Consider the following 12,828-nt stretch of genomic DNA (forward strand, 5'->3'; position numbering starts at 1 on the left):
ACAGCACCTGGTATTCCCAGGCGGTCCCCCGTGCTTCTTCGTAGGGTTAGCCGTGCTTCTTTGTGGGGGTAAAACATTGAGGGACACTTAGTTGTGTCCCTCAATGTGAAATATTTTAAAGACAGCAGCACCAAAAGGCTTACAGCACCTGGTATTCCCAGGCGGTCTCCCATCCAAGTACTAACCAGGCCCGACCCTGCTTAGCTTCCGAGATCAGACGAGATCGGGCGTTCTCAAGGTAGTGTGGCCGTAAGCCACAATGTGCTAACAGGAACAGCTTTTCGTAAAGCAGCAAAGCCAGTTTCTACTTTGTTTCTTTTTGCTTTGATTACACCTCTGTAGGGTTAGCCGTACTTCTCCGTAGAGCACAGGTGTCAAACTCCAGTCCTCAAGGGCCGCTGTCCTGCAGTTTTTAGATGTGCCACAGGTACAAAACACTGGAATGAAATTATTTAATTACCTCCTCCTTGTGTAGATCAGTTCTCCAGACCCTTGCAATGACCTAATTATTCTATTCAGGTGTGGTGCAGCAGAGGCACATCTAAAAGTAGCAGGACAGTGGCCCTTGAGGAATGGAGTTTGACACCCCTGCCGTAGAGTTAGCCATGCTTCTCCGTAGGGTTAAGCATGCTTCTTTGTGGGGGTAAAACATTGAGGGACACTTAGTTGTGTCCCTCAATGTGAAATATTTTAAAGACAGCAGCACCAAAAGGCTTACAGCACCTGGTATTCCCAGGCGGTCCCCCGTGCTTCTCCGTAGGGTTAGTCGTGCTTCTTCGTAGGGTTAGCCGTGCTTCTTTGTGGGGGCAAAACATTGAGGGACACTTAGTTGTGTCCCTCAATGTGAAATATTTTAAAGACAGCAGCACCAAAAGGCTTACAGCACCTGGTATTCCCAGGCGGTCCCCCGTGCTTCTTCGTAGGGTTAGCCGTGCTTCTTTGTGGGGGCAAAACATTGACGGACACTTAGTTGTGTCCCTCAATGTGAAATATTTTAAAGACAGCAGCACCAAAAGGCTTACAGCACCTGGTATTCCCAGGCGGTCCCCCGTGCTTCTTCGTAGGGTTAGCCGTGCTTCTTTGTGGGGGTAAAACATTGAGGGACACTTAGTTGTGTCCCTCAATGTGAAATATTTTAAAGACAGCAGCACCAAAAGGCTTACAGCACCTGGTATTCCCAGGCGGTCTCCCATCCAAGTACTAACCAGGCCCGACCCTGCTTAGCTTCCGAGATCAGACGAGATCGGGCGTTCTCAAGGTAGTGTGGCCGTAAGCCACAATGTGCTAACAGGAACAGCTTTTCGTAAAGCAGCAAAGCCAGTTGCCACTTTGTTTCTTTTTGCTTTGATTACACCTCTGTAGGGTTAGCCGTACTTGTCCGTAGAGTTAGCCGTGCTTCTCCGTAGGGTTAAGCATGCTTCTTTGTGGGGGTAAAACATTGAGGGACACTTAGTTGTGTCCCTCAATGTGAAATATTTTAAAGACAGCAGCACCAAAAGGCTTACAGCACCTGGTATTCCCAGGCGGTCTCCCGTGCTTCTCCGTAGGGTTAGTCGTGCTTCTTCGTAGGGTTAGCCGTGCTTCTTTGTGGGGGCAAAACATTGAGGGACACTTAGTTGTGTCCCTCAATGTGAAATATTTTAAAGACAGCAGCACCAAAAGGCTTACAGCACCTGGTATTCCCAGGCGGTCTCCCATCCAAGTACTAACCAGGCCCGACCCTGCTTAACTTCCGAGATCAGGCGTTCTCAAGGTAGTGTGGCCGTAAGCCACAATGTGCTAACAGGAACAGCTTTTCGTAAAGCAGCAAAGCCAGTTGCCACTTTGTTTCTTTTTGCTTTGATTACACCTCTGTAGGGTTAGCCGTACTTCTCCGTAGAGCACAGGTGTCAAACTCCAGTCCTCAAGGGCCGCTGTCCTGCAGTATTTAGCTGTGCCACAGGTACAAAACACTGGAATGAAATTATTTAATTACCTCCTCCTTGTGTAGATCAGTTCTCCAGACCCTTGCAATGACCTAATTATTCTATTCAGGTGTGGTGCAGCAGAGGCACATCTAAAAGTAGCAGGACAGTGGCCCTTGAGGAATGGAGTTTGACACCCCTGCCGTAGAGTTAGCCGTGCTTCTCCGTAGGGTTAAGCATGCTTCTTTGTGGGGGTAAAACATTGAGGGACACTTAGTTGTGTCCCTCAATGTGAAATATTTTAAAGACAGCAGCACCAAAAGGCTTACAGCACCTGGTATTCCCAGGCGGTCCCCCGTGCTTCTCCGTAGGGTTAGTCGTGCTTCTTCGTAGGGTTAGCCGTGCTTCTTTGTGGGGGCAAAACATTGAGGGACACTTAGTTGTGTCCCTCAATGTGAAATATTTTAAAGACAGCAGCACCAAAAGGCTTACAGCACCTGGTATTCCCAGGCGGTCTCCCATCCAAGTACTAACCAGGCCCGACCCTGCTTAACTTCCGAGATCAGGCGTTCTCAAGGTAGTGTGGCCGTAAGCCACAATGTGCTAACAGGAACAGCTTTTCGTAAAGCAGCAAAGCCAGTTGCCACTTTGTTTCTTTTTGCTTTGATTACACCTCTGTAGGGTTAGCCGTACTTCTCCGTAGAGCACAGGTGTCAAACTCCAGTCCTCAAGGGCCGCTGTCCTGCAGTATTTAGCTGTGCCACAGGTACAAAACACTGGAATGAAATTATTTAATTACCTCCTCCTTGTGTAGATCAGTTCTCCAGACCCTTGCAATGACCTAATTATTCTATTCAGGTGTGGTGCAGCAGAGGCACATCTAAAAGTAGCAGGACAGTGGCCCTTGAGGAATGGAGTTTGACACCCCTGCCGTAGAGTTAGCCGTGCTTCTCCGTAGGGTTAAGCATGCTTCTTTGTGGGGGTAAAACATTGAGGGACACTTAGTTGTGTCCCTCAATGTGAAATATTTTAAAGACAGCAGCACCAAAAGGCTTACAGCACCTGGTATTCCCAGGCGGTCCCCCGTGCTTCTCCGTAGGGTTAGTCGTGCTTCTTCGTAGGGTTAGCCGTGCTTCTTTGTGGGGGCAAAACATTGAGGGACACTTAGTTGTGTCCCTCAATGTGAAATATTTTAAAGACAGCAGCACCAAAAGGCTTACAGCACCTGGTATTCCCAGGCGGTCTCCCATCCAAGTACTAACCAGGCCCGACCCTGCTTAGCTTCCGAGATCAGACGAGATCGGGCGTTCTCAAGGTAGTGTGGCCGTAAGCCACAATGTGCTAACAGGAACAGCTTTTCGTAAAGCAGCAAAGCCAGTTGCTACTTTGTTTCTTTTTGCTTTGATTACACCTCTGTAGGGTTAGCCGTACTTCTCCGTAGAGCACAGGTGTCAAACTCCAGTCCTCAAGGGCCGCTGTCCTTCAGTTTTTAGATGTGCCACAGGTACAAAACACTGGAATGAAATTATTTAATTACCTCCTCCTTGTGTAGATCAGTTCTCCAGACCCTTGCAATGACCTAATTATTCTATTCAGGTGTGGTGCAGCAGAGGCACATCTAAAAGTAGCAGGACAGTGGCCCTTGAGGAATGGAGTTTGACACCCCTGCCGTAGAGTTAGCCATGCTTCTCCGTAGGGTTAAGCATGCTTCTTTGTGGGGGTAAAACATTGAGGGACACTTAGTTGTGTCCCTCAATGTGAAATATTTTAAGGACAGCAGCACCAAAAGGCTTACAGCACCTGGTATTCCCAGGCGGTCTCCCATCCAAGTACTAACCAGGCCCGACCCTGCTTAGCTTCCGAGATCAGACGAGATCGGGCGTTCTCAAGGTAGTGTGGCCGTAAGCCACAATGTGCTAACAGGAACAGCTTTTCGTAAAGCAGCAAAGCCAGTTGCCACTTTGTTTCTTTTTGCTTTGATTACACCTCTGTAGGGTTAGCCGTACTTCTCCGTAGAGTTAGCCGTGCTTCTCCGTAGGGTTAAGCATGCTTCTTTGTGGGGGTAAAACATTGAGGGACACTTAGTTGTGTCCCTCAATGTGAAATATTTTAAAGACAGCAGCACCAAAAGGCTTACAGCACCTGGTATTCCCAGGCGGTCTCCCATCCAAGTACTAACCAGGCCCGACCCTGCTTAGCTTCCGAGATCAGACGAGATCGGGCGTTCTCAAGGTAGTGTGGCCGTAAGCCACAATGTGCTAACAGGAACAGCTTTTCGTAAAGCAGCAAAGCCAGTTTCTACTTTGTTTCTTTTTGCTTTGATTACACCTCTGTAGGGTTAGCCGTACTTCTCCGTAGAGCACAGGTGTCAAACTCCAGTCCTCAAGGGCCGCTGTCCTGCAGTTTTTAGATGTGCCACAGGTACAAAACACTGGAATGAAATTATTTAATTACCTCCTCCTTGTGTAGATCAGTTCTCCAGACCCTTGCAATGACCTAATTATTCTATTCAGGTGTGGTGCAGCAGAGGCACATCTAAAAGTAGCAGGACAGTGGCCCTTGAGGAATGGAGTTTGACACCCCTGCCGTAGAGTTAGCCATGCTTCTCCGTAGGGTTAAGCATGCTTCTTTGTGGGGGTAAAACATTGAGGGACACTTAGTTGTGTCCCTCAATGTGAAATATTTTAAGGACAGCAGCACCAAAAGGCTTACAGCACCTGGTATTCCCAGGCGGTCCCCCGTGCTTCTCCGTAGGGTTAGTCGTGCTTCTTCGTAGGGTTAGCCGTGCTTCTTTGTGGGGGCAAAACATTGAGGGACACTTAGTTGTGTCCCTCAATGTGAAATATTTTAAAGACAGCAGCACCAAAAGGCTTACAGCACCTGGTATTCCCAGGCGGTCCCCCGTGCTTCTTCGTAGGGTTAGCCGTGCTTCTTTGTGGGGGCAAAACATTGACGGACACTTAGTTGTGTCCCTCAATGTGAAATATTTTAAAGACAGCAGCACCAAAAGGCTTACAGCACCTGGTATTCCCAGGCGGTCCCCCGTGCTTCTTCGTAGGGTTAGCCGTGCTTCTTTGTGGGGGTAAAACATTGAGGGACACTTAGTTGTGTCCCTCAATGTGAAATATTTTAAAGACAGCAGCACCAAAAGGCTTACAGCACCTGGTATTCCCAGGCGGTCTCCCATCCAAGTACTAACCAGGCCCGACCCTGCTTAGCTTCCGAGATCAGACGAGATCGGGCGTTCTCAAGGTAGTGTGGCCGTAAGCCACAATGTGCTAACAGGAACAGCTTTTCGTAAAGCAGCAAAGCCAGTTTCTACTTTGTTTCTTTTTGCTTTGATTACACCTCTGTAGGGTTAGCCGTACTTCTCCGTAGAGCACAGGTGTCAAACTCCAGTCCTCAAGGGCCGCTGTCCTGCAGTTTTTAGATGTGCCACAGGTACAAAACACTGGAATGAAATTATTTAATTACCTCCTCCTTGTGTAGATCAGTTCTCCAGACCCTTGCAATGACCTAATTATTCTATTCAGGTGTGGTGCAGCAGAGGCACATCTAAAAGTAGCAGGACAGTGGCCCTTGAGGAATGGAGTTTGACACCCCTGCCGTAGAGTTAGCCATGCTTCTCCGTAGGGTTAAGCATGCTTCTTTGTGGGGGTAAAACATTGAGGGACACTTAGTTGTGTCCCTCAATGTGAAATATTTTAAAGACAGCAGCACCAAAAGGCTTACAGCACCTGGTATTCCCAGGCGGTCCCCCGTGCTTCTCCGTAGGGTTAGTCGTGCTTCTTCGTAGGGTTAGCCGTGCTTCTTTGTGGGGGCAAAACATTGAGGGACACTTAGTTGTGTCCCTCAATGTGAAATATTTTAAAGACAGCAGCACCAAAAGGCTTACAGCACCTGGTATTCCCAGGCGGTCCCCCGTGCTTCTTCGTAGGGTTAGCCGTGCTTCTTTGTGGGGGCAAAACATTGACGGACACTTAGTTGTGTCCCTCAATGTGAAATATTTTAAAGACAGCAGCACCAAAAGGCTTACAGCACCTGGTATTCCCAGGCGGTCCCCCGTGCTTCTTCGTAGGGTTAGCCGTGCTTCTTTGTGGGGGTAAAACATTGAGGGACACTTAGTTGTGTCCCTCAATGTGAAATATTTTAAAGACAGCAGCACCAAAAGGCTTACAGCACCTGGTATTCCCAGGCGGTCTCCCATCCAAGTACTAACCAGGCCCGACCCTGCTTAGCTTCCGAGATCAGACGAGATCGGGCGTTCTCAAGGTAGTGTGGCCGTAAGCCACAATGTGCTAACAGGAACAGCTTTTCGTAAAGCAGCAAAGCCAGTTGCCACTTTGTTTCTTTTTGCTTTGATTACACCTCTGTAGGGTTAGCCGTACTTGTCCGTAGAGTTAGCCGTGCTTCTCCGTAGGGTTAAGCATGCTTCTTTGTGGGGGTAAAACATTGAGGGACACTTAGTTGTGTCCCTCAATGTGAAATATTTTAAAGACAGCAGCACCAAAAGGCTTACAGCACCTGGTATTCCCAGGCGGTCTCCCGTGCTTCTCCGTAGGGTTAGTCGTGCTTCTTCGTAGGGTTAGCCGTGCTTCTTTGTGGGGGCAAAACATTGAGGGACACTTAGTTGTGTCCCTCAATGTGAAATATTTTAAAGACAGCAGCACCAAAAGGCTTACAGCACCTGGTATTCCCAGGCGGTCTCCCATCCAAGTACTAACCAGGCCCGACCCTGCTTAACTTCCGAGATCAGGCGTTCTCAAGGTAGTGTGGCCGTAAGCCACAATGTGCTAACAGGAACAGCTTTTCGTAAAGCAGCAAAGCCAGTTGCCACTTTGTTTCTTTTTGCTTTGATTACACCTCTGTAGGGTTAGCCGTACTTCTCCGTAGAGCACAGGTGTCAAACTCCAGTCCTCAAGGGCCGCTGTCCTGCAGTATTTAGCTGTGCCACAGGTACAAAACACTGGAATGAAATTATTTAATTACCTCCTCCTTGTGTAGATCAGTTCTCCAGACCCTTGCAATGACCTAATTATTCTATTCAGGTGTGGTGCAGCAGAGGCACATCTAAAAGTAGCAGGACAGTGGCCCTTGAGGAATGGAGTTTGACACCCCTGCCGTAGAGTTAGCCGTGCTTCTCCGTAGGGTTAAGCATGCTTCTTTGTGGGGGTAAAACATTGAGGGACACTTAGTTGTGTCCCTCAATGTGAAATATTTTAAAGACAGCAGCACCAAAAGGCTTACAGCACCTGGTATTCCCAGGCGGTCCCCCGTGCTTCTCCGTAGGGTTAGTCGTGCTTCTTCGTAGGGTTAGCCGTGCTTCTTTGTGGGGGCAAAACATTGAGGGACACTTAGTTGTGTCCCTCAATGTGAAATATTTTAAAGACAGCAGCACCAAAAGGCTTACAGCACCTGGTATTCCCAGGCGGTCTCCCATCCAAGTACTAACCAGGCCCGACCCTGCTTAACTTCCGAGATCAGGCGTTCTCAAGGTAGTGTGGCCGTAAGCCACAATGTGCTAACAGGAACAGCTTTTCGTAAAGCAGCAAAGCCAGTTGCCACTTTGTTTCTTTTTGCTTTGATTACACCTCTGTAGGGTTAGCCGTACTTCTCCGTAGAGCACAGGTGTCAAACTCCAGTCCTCAAGGGCCGCTGTCCTGCAGTATTTAGCTGTGCCACAGGTACAAAACACTGGAATGAAATTATTTAATTACCTCCTCCTTGTGTAGATCAGTTCTCCAGACCCTTGCAATGACCTAATTATTCTATTCAGGTGTGGTGCAGCAGAGGCACATCTAAAAGTAGCAGGACAGTGGCCCTTGAGGAATGGAGTTTGACACCCCTGCCGTAGAGTTAGCCGTGCTTCTCCGTAGGGTTAAGCATGCTTCTTTGTGGGGGTAAAACATTGAGGGACACTTAGTTGTGTCCCTCAATGTGAAATATTTTAAAGACAGCAGCACCAAAAGGCTTACAGCACCTGGTATTCCCAGGCGGTCCCCCGTGCTTCTCCGTAGGGTTAGTCGTGCTTCTTCGTAGGGTTAGCCGTGCTTCTTTGTGGGGGCAAAACATTGAGGGACACTTAGTTGTGTCCCTCAATGTGAAATATTTTAAAGACAGCAGCACCAAAAGGCTTACAGCACCTGGTATTCCCAGGCGGTCTCCCATCCAAGTACTAACCAGGCCCGACCCTGCTTAGCTTCCGAGATCAGACGAGATCGGGCGTTCTCAAGGTAGTGTGGCCGTAAGCCACAATGTGCTAACAGGAACAGCTTTTCGTAAAGCAGCAAAGCCAGTTGCTACTTTGTTTCTTTTTGCTTTGATTACACCTCTGTAGGGTTAGCCGTACTTCTCCGTAGAGCACAGGTGTCAAACTCCAGTCCTCAAGGGCCGCTGTCCTTCAGTTTTTAGATGTGCCACAGGTACAAAACACTGGAATGAAATTATTTAATTACCTCCTCCTTGTGTAGATCAGTTCTCCAGACCCTTGCAATGACCTAATTATTCTATTCAGGTGTGGTGCAGCAGAGGCACATCTAAAAGTAGCAGGACAGTGGCCCTTGAGGAATGGAGTTTGACACCCCTGCCGTAGAGTTAGCCATGCTTCTCCGTAGGGTTAAGCATGCTTCTTTGTGGGGGTAAAACATTGAGGGACACTTAGTTGTGTCCCTCAATGTGAAATATTTTAAGGACAGCAGCACCAAAAGGCTTACAGCACCTGGTATTCCCAGGCGGTCTCCCATCCAAGTACTAACCAGGCCCGACCCTGCTTAGCTTCCGAGATCAGACGAGATCGGGCGTTCTCAAGGTAGTGTGGCCGTAAGCCACAATGTGCTAACAGGAACAGCTTTTCGTAAAGCAGCAAAGCCAGTTGCCACTTTGTTTCTTTTTGCTTTGATTACACCTCTGTAGGGTTAGCCGTACTTCTCCGTAGAGTTAGCCGTGCTTCTCCGTAGGGTTAAGCATGCTTCTTTGTGGGGGTAAAACATTGAGGGACACTTAGTTGTGTCCCTCAATGTGAAATATTTTAAAGACAGCAGCACCAAAAGGCTTACAGCACCTGGTATTCCCAGGCGGTCTCCCATCCAAGTACTAACCAGGCCCGACCCTGCTTAGCTTCCGAGATCAGACGAGATCGGGCGTTCTCAAGGTAGTGTGGCCGTAAGCCACAATGTGCTAACAGGAACAGCTTTTCGTAAAGCAGCAAAGCCAGTTTCTACTTTGTTTCTTTTTGCTTTGATTACACCTCTGTAGGGTTAGCCGTACTTCTCCGTAGAGCACAGGTGTCAAACTCCAGTCCTCAAGGGCCGCTGTCCTGCAGTTTTTAGATGTGCCACAGGTACAAAACACTGGAATGAAATTATTTAATTACCTCCTCCTTGTGTAGATCAGTTCTCCAGACCCTTGCAATGACCTAATTATTCTATTCAGGTGTGGTGCAGCAGAGGCACATCTAAAAGTAGCAGGACAGTGGCCCTTGAGGAATGGAGTTTGACACCCCTGCCGTAGAGTTAGCCATGCTTCTCCGTAGGGTTAAGCATGCTTCTTTGTGGGGGTAAAACATTGAGGGACACTTAGTTGTGTCCCTCAATGTGAAATATTTTAAGGACAGCAGCACCAAAAGGCTTACAGCACCTGGTATTCCCAGGCGGTCTCCCATCCAAGTACTAACCAGGCCCGACCCTGCTTAGCTTCCGAGATCAGACGAGATCGGGCGTTCTCAAGGTAGTGTGGCCGTAAGCCACAATGTGCTAACAGGAACAGCTTTTCGTAAAGCAGCAAAGCCAGTTGCCACTTTGTTTCTTTTTGCTTTGATTACACCTCTGTAGGGTTAGCCGTACTTCTCCGTAGAGTTAGCCGTGCTTCTCCGTAGGGTTAAGCATGCTTCTTTGTGGGGGTAAAACATTGAGGGACACTTAGTTGTGTCCCTCAATGTGAAATATTTTAAAGACAGCAGCACCAAAAGGCTTACAGCACCTGGTATTCCCAGGCGGTCCCCCGTGCTTCTCCGTAGGGTTAGTCGTACTTCTTTGTGGGGGCAAAACATTGAGGGACACTTAGTTGTGTCCCTCAATGTGAAATATTTTAAAGACAGCAGCACCAAAAGGCTTACAGCACCTGGTATTCCCAGGCGGTCTCCCATCCAAGTACTAACCAGGCCCGACCCTGCTTAGCTTCCGAGATCAGACGAGATCGGGCGTTCTCAAGGTAGTGTGGCCGTAAGCCACAATGTGCTAACAGGAACAGCTTTTCGTAAAGCAGCAAAGCCAGTTTCTACTTTGTTTCTTTTTGCTTTGATTACACCTCTGTAGGGTTAGCCGTACTTCTCCGTAGAGCACAGGTGTCAAACTCCAGTCCTCAAGGGCCGCTGTCCTGCAGTTTTTAGATGTGCCACAGGTACAAAACACTGGAATGAAATTATTTAATTACCTCCTCCTTGTGTAGATCAGTTCTCCAGACCCTTGCAATGACCTAATTATTCTATTCAGGTGTGGTGCAGCAGAGGCACATCTAAAAGTAGCAGGACAGTGGCCCTTGAGGAATGGAGTTTGACACCCCTGCCGTAGAGTTAGCCATGCTTCTCCGTAGGGTTAAGCATGCTTCTTTGTGGGGGTAAAACATTGAGGGACACTTAGTTGTGTCCCTCAATGTGAAATATTTTAAGGACAGCAGCACCAAAAGGCTTACAGCACCTGGTATTCCCAGGCGGTCTCCCATCCAAGTACTAACCAGGCCCGACCCTGCTTAGCTTCCGAGATCAGACGAGATCGGGCGTTCTCAAGGTAGTGTGGCCGCAAGCCACAATGTGCTAACAGGAACAGCTTTTCGTAAAGCAGCAAAGCCAGTTGCCACTTTGTTTCTTTTTGCTTTGATTACACCTCTGTAGGGTTAGCCGTACTTCTCCGTAGAGTTAGCCGTGCTTCTCCGTAGGGTTAAGCGTGCTTCTTTGTGGGGGTAAAACATTGAGGGACACTTAGTTGTGTCCCTCAATGTGAAATATTTTAAAGACAGCAGCACCAAAAGGCTTACAGCACCTGGTATTCCCAGGCGGTCTCCCATCCAAGTACTAACCAGGCCCGACCCTGCTTAGCTTCCGAGATCAGACGAGATCGGGCGTTCTCAAGGTAGTGTGGCCGTAAGCCACAATGTGCTAACAGGAACAGCTTTTCGTAAAGCAGCAAAGCCAGTTGCCACTTTGTTTCTTTTTGCTTTGATTACACCTCTGTAGGGTTAGCCGTACTTCTCCGTAGAGTTAGCCGTGCTTCTCCGTAGGGTTAAGCATGCTTCTTTGTGGGGGTAAAACATTGAGGGACACTTAGTTGTGTCCCTCAATGTGAAATATTTTAAAGACAGCAGCACCAAAAGGCTTACAGCACCTGGTATTCCCAGGCGGTCCCCCGTGCTTCTCCGTAGGGTTAGTCGTACTTCTTCGTAGGGTTAGCCGTGCTTCTTTGTGGGGGCAAAACATTGAGGGACACTTAGTTGTGTCCCTCAATGTGAAATATTTTAAAGACAGCAGCACCAAAAGGCTTACAGCACCTGGTATTCCCAGGCGGTCTCCCATCCAAGTACTAACCAGGCCCGACCCTGCTTAGCTTCCGAGATCAGACGAGATCGGGCGTTCTCAAGGTAGTGTGGCCGTAAGCCACAATGTGCTAACAGGAACAGCTTTTCGTAAAGCAGCAAAGCCAGTTGCCACTTTGTTTCTTTTTGCTTTGATTACACCTCTGTAGGGTTAGCCGTACTTCTCCGTAGAGCACAGGTGTCAAACTCCAGTCCTCAAGGGCCGCTGTCCTGCAGTTTTTAGATGTGCCACAGGTACAAAACACTGGAATGAAATTATTTAATTACCTCCTCCTTGTGTAGATCAGTTCTCCAGACCCTTGCAATGACCTAATTATTCTATTCAGGTGTGGTGCAGCAGAGGCACATCTAAAAGTAGCAGGACAGTGGCCCTTGAGGAATGGAGTTTGACACCCCTGCCGTAGAGTTAGCCATGCTTCTCCGTAGGGTTAAGCATGCTTCTTTGTGGGGGTAAAACATTGAGGGACACTTAGTTGTGTCCCTCAATGTGAAATATTTTAAAGACAGCAGCACCAAAAGGCTTACAGCACCTGGTATTCCCAGGCGGTCTCCCATCCAAGTACTAACCAGGCCCGACCCTGCTTAGCTTCCGAGATCAGACGAGATCGGGCGTTCTTTTGTTTTTTTTTTTTTTTTTTTTTTTTTTATGAAAAATTCAAAAGTAAAAAAAAAATTTTTTTTACAATTATTTACAGTGAACAAAATGAATAACAAAAATTTTAAATTACTAAAAAATAAAACAGATTTCAATCATTAATGTGAAAAAAAAAAAGAAATCAATAGAATTAAATTAATTCAAAATAAAATTTGAATTAAAATATAATTGTTTACGACAAAACAAAGTAAAAAAAAAAACAAAAAAAAAAAAAAAAAAACATATGCACAAATCTCATTTTCAAACAAAACATACGCAAATAAGATAAAAGAAAACAATCATTAATTGTAATATACTAAACAACAAAAGTTCAAAAAGACCATCCTTGAAAATAAACACATTTTATAAGAGGCCCAAACATATTTTCACAAAGTCCCTTGCTGATGCTATTTACTGTTTTAAGATGATTTTGCAATAGTCCTGAAAAAAGCTTCCAACGGTCCACTTTCTTGTTATCATAGAGTTGAAGATTTCTGGAAATGTAGATGGTGTGCCTGGCCAGGGAAAGAATGATGTTACAGAGGTTAAATTGTGTCTTTGTTAAATGTCCGAGAGAAGATGTGATTCCAAAAAGTCTGATTGAGTCCCAGTTGTTGTCGTCCGTTGTAGAGATGTTGTTGATGATTTGATGGATCTTGTTCCAGAAGAGGGTGCAGCCGGGACAGTGGAGGAACAGGTGCTCTA

General features: G+C 47.2%; 15 non-coding genes and 4 pseudogenes across 15 annotated transcripts; all 19 read right to left on the reverse strand.

The window, feature by feature from the left end:
• Positions 1 to 136: 136 nt before the first annotated feature.
• On the reverse strand, positions 137 to 255 carry LOC116713307 (5S ribosomal RNA). Its single transcript, XR_004337858.1, has one exon. It is a non-coding gene; the product is annotated as a 5S ribosomal RNA (ribosomal RNA).
• Positions 256 to 1,156: 901 nt separating this feature from the next.
• Positions 1,157 to 1,275, reverse strand: LOC116713311 (5S ribosomal RNA). The gene has a single exon (XR_004337859.1). It is a non-coding gene; the product is annotated as a 5S ribosomal RNA (ribosomal RNA).
• A 386-nt stretch (positions 1,276 to 1,661) lies between these two features.
• LOC116713047 (uncharacterized) lies at positions 1,662 to 1,770 on the reverse strand (annotated as a pseudogene).
• Positions 1,771 to 2,389: 619 nt separating this feature from the next.
• LOC116713054 (uncharacterized) lies at positions 2,390 to 2,498 on the reverse strand (annotated as a pseudogene).
• A 619-nt stretch (positions 2,499 to 3,117) lies between these two features.
• Positions 3,118 to 3,236, reverse strand: LOC116713316 (5S ribosomal RNA). The gene has a single exon (XR_004337860.1). It is a non-coding gene; the product is annotated as a 5S ribosomal RNA (ribosomal RNA).
• A 456-nt stretch (positions 3,237 to 3,692) lies between these two features.
• Positions 3,693 to 3,811, reverse strand: LOC116711962 (5S ribosomal RNA). The gene has a single exon (XR_004337367.1). It is a non-coding gene; the product is annotated as a 5S ribosomal RNA (ribosomal RNA).
• A 223-nt stretch (positions 3,812 to 4,034) lies between these two features.
• On the reverse strand, positions 4,035 to 4,153 carry LOC116711967 (5S ribosomal RNA). Its single transcript, XR_004337368.1, has one exon. It is a non-coding gene; the product is annotated as a 5S ribosomal RNA (ribosomal RNA).
• A 901-nt stretch (positions 4,154 to 5,054) lies between these two features.
• Positions 5,055 to 5,173, reverse strand: LOC116711971 (5S ribosomal RNA). Its single transcript, XR_004337369.1, has one exon. It is a non-coding gene; the product is annotated as a 5S ribosomal RNA (ribosomal RNA).
• Positions 5,174 to 6,074: 901 nt separating this feature from the next.
• Positions 6,075 to 6,193, reverse strand: LOC116711978 (5S ribosomal RNA). Its single transcript, XR_004337374.1, has one exon. It is a non-coding gene; the product is annotated as a 5S ribosomal RNA (ribosomal RNA).
• A 386-nt stretch (positions 6,194 to 6,579) lies between these two features.
• LOC116713059 (uncharacterized) lies at positions 6,580 to 6,688 on the reverse strand (annotated as a pseudogene).
• A 619-nt stretch (positions 6,689 to 7,307) lies between these two features.
• LOC116713069 (uncharacterized) lies at positions 7,308 to 7,416 on the reverse strand (annotated as a pseudogene).
• Positions 7,417 to 8,035: 619 nt separating this feature from the next.
• Positions 8,036 to 8,154, reverse strand: LOC116711981 (5S ribosomal RNA). The gene has a single exon (XR_004337389.1). It is a non-coding gene; the product is annotated as a 5S ribosomal RNA (ribosomal RNA).
• A 456-nt stretch (positions 8,155 to 8,610) lies between these two features.
• On the reverse strand, positions 8,611 to 8,729 carry LOC116711994 (5S ribosomal RNA). Its single transcript, XR_004337393.1, has one exon. It is a non-coding gene; the product is annotated as a 5S ribosomal RNA (ribosomal RNA).
• Positions 8,730 to 8,952: 223 nt separating this feature from the next.
• LOC116712002 (5S ribosomal RNA) lies at positions 8,953 to 9,071 on the reverse strand. The gene has a single exon (XR_004337394.1). It is a non-coding gene; the product is annotated as a 5S ribosomal RNA (ribosomal RNA).
• Positions 9,072 to 9,527: 456 nt separating this feature from the next.
• Positions 9,528 to 9,646, reverse strand: LOC116712007 (5S ribosomal RNA). Its single transcript, XR_004337396.1, has one exon. It is a non-coding gene; the product is annotated as a 5S ribosomal RNA (ribosomal RNA).
• A 364-nt stretch (positions 9,647 to 10,010) lies between these two features.
• LOC116712012 (5S ribosomal RNA) lies at positions 10,011 to 10,129 on the reverse strand. Its single transcript, XR_004337398.1, has one exon. It is a non-coding gene; the product is annotated as a 5S ribosomal RNA (ribosomal RNA).
• A 456-nt stretch (positions 10,130 to 10,585) lies between these two features.
• On the reverse strand, positions 10,586 to 10,704 carry LOC116712657 (5S ribosomal RNA). Its single transcript, XR_004337609.1, has one exon. It is a non-coding gene; the product is annotated as a 5S ribosomal RNA (ribosomal RNA).
• A 223-nt stretch (positions 10,705 to 10,927) lies between these two features.
• LOC116712019 (5S ribosomal RNA) lies at positions 10,928 to 11,046 on the reverse strand. The gene has a single exon (XR_004337399.1). It is a non-coding gene; the product is annotated as a 5S ribosomal RNA (ribosomal RNA).
• A 386-nt stretch (positions 11,047 to 11,432) lies between these two features.
• LOC116712024 (5S ribosomal RNA) lies at positions 11,433 to 11,551 on the reverse strand. The gene has a single exon (XR_004337400.1). It is a non-coding gene; the product is annotated as a 5S ribosomal RNA (ribosomal RNA).
• Between the last annotated feature and the right edge of the window lie 1,277 nt (positions 11,552 to 12,828).

Source organism: Xiphophorus hellerii, chromosome 2, assembly GCF_003331165.1.
Source record: "Xiphophorus hellerii strain 12219 chromosome 2, Xiphophorus_hellerii-4.1, whole genome shotgun sequence".
Lineage (NCBI taxonomy): Eukaryota > Metazoa > Chordata > Actinopteri > Cyprinodontiformes > Poeciliidae > Xiphophorus > Xiphophorus hellerii.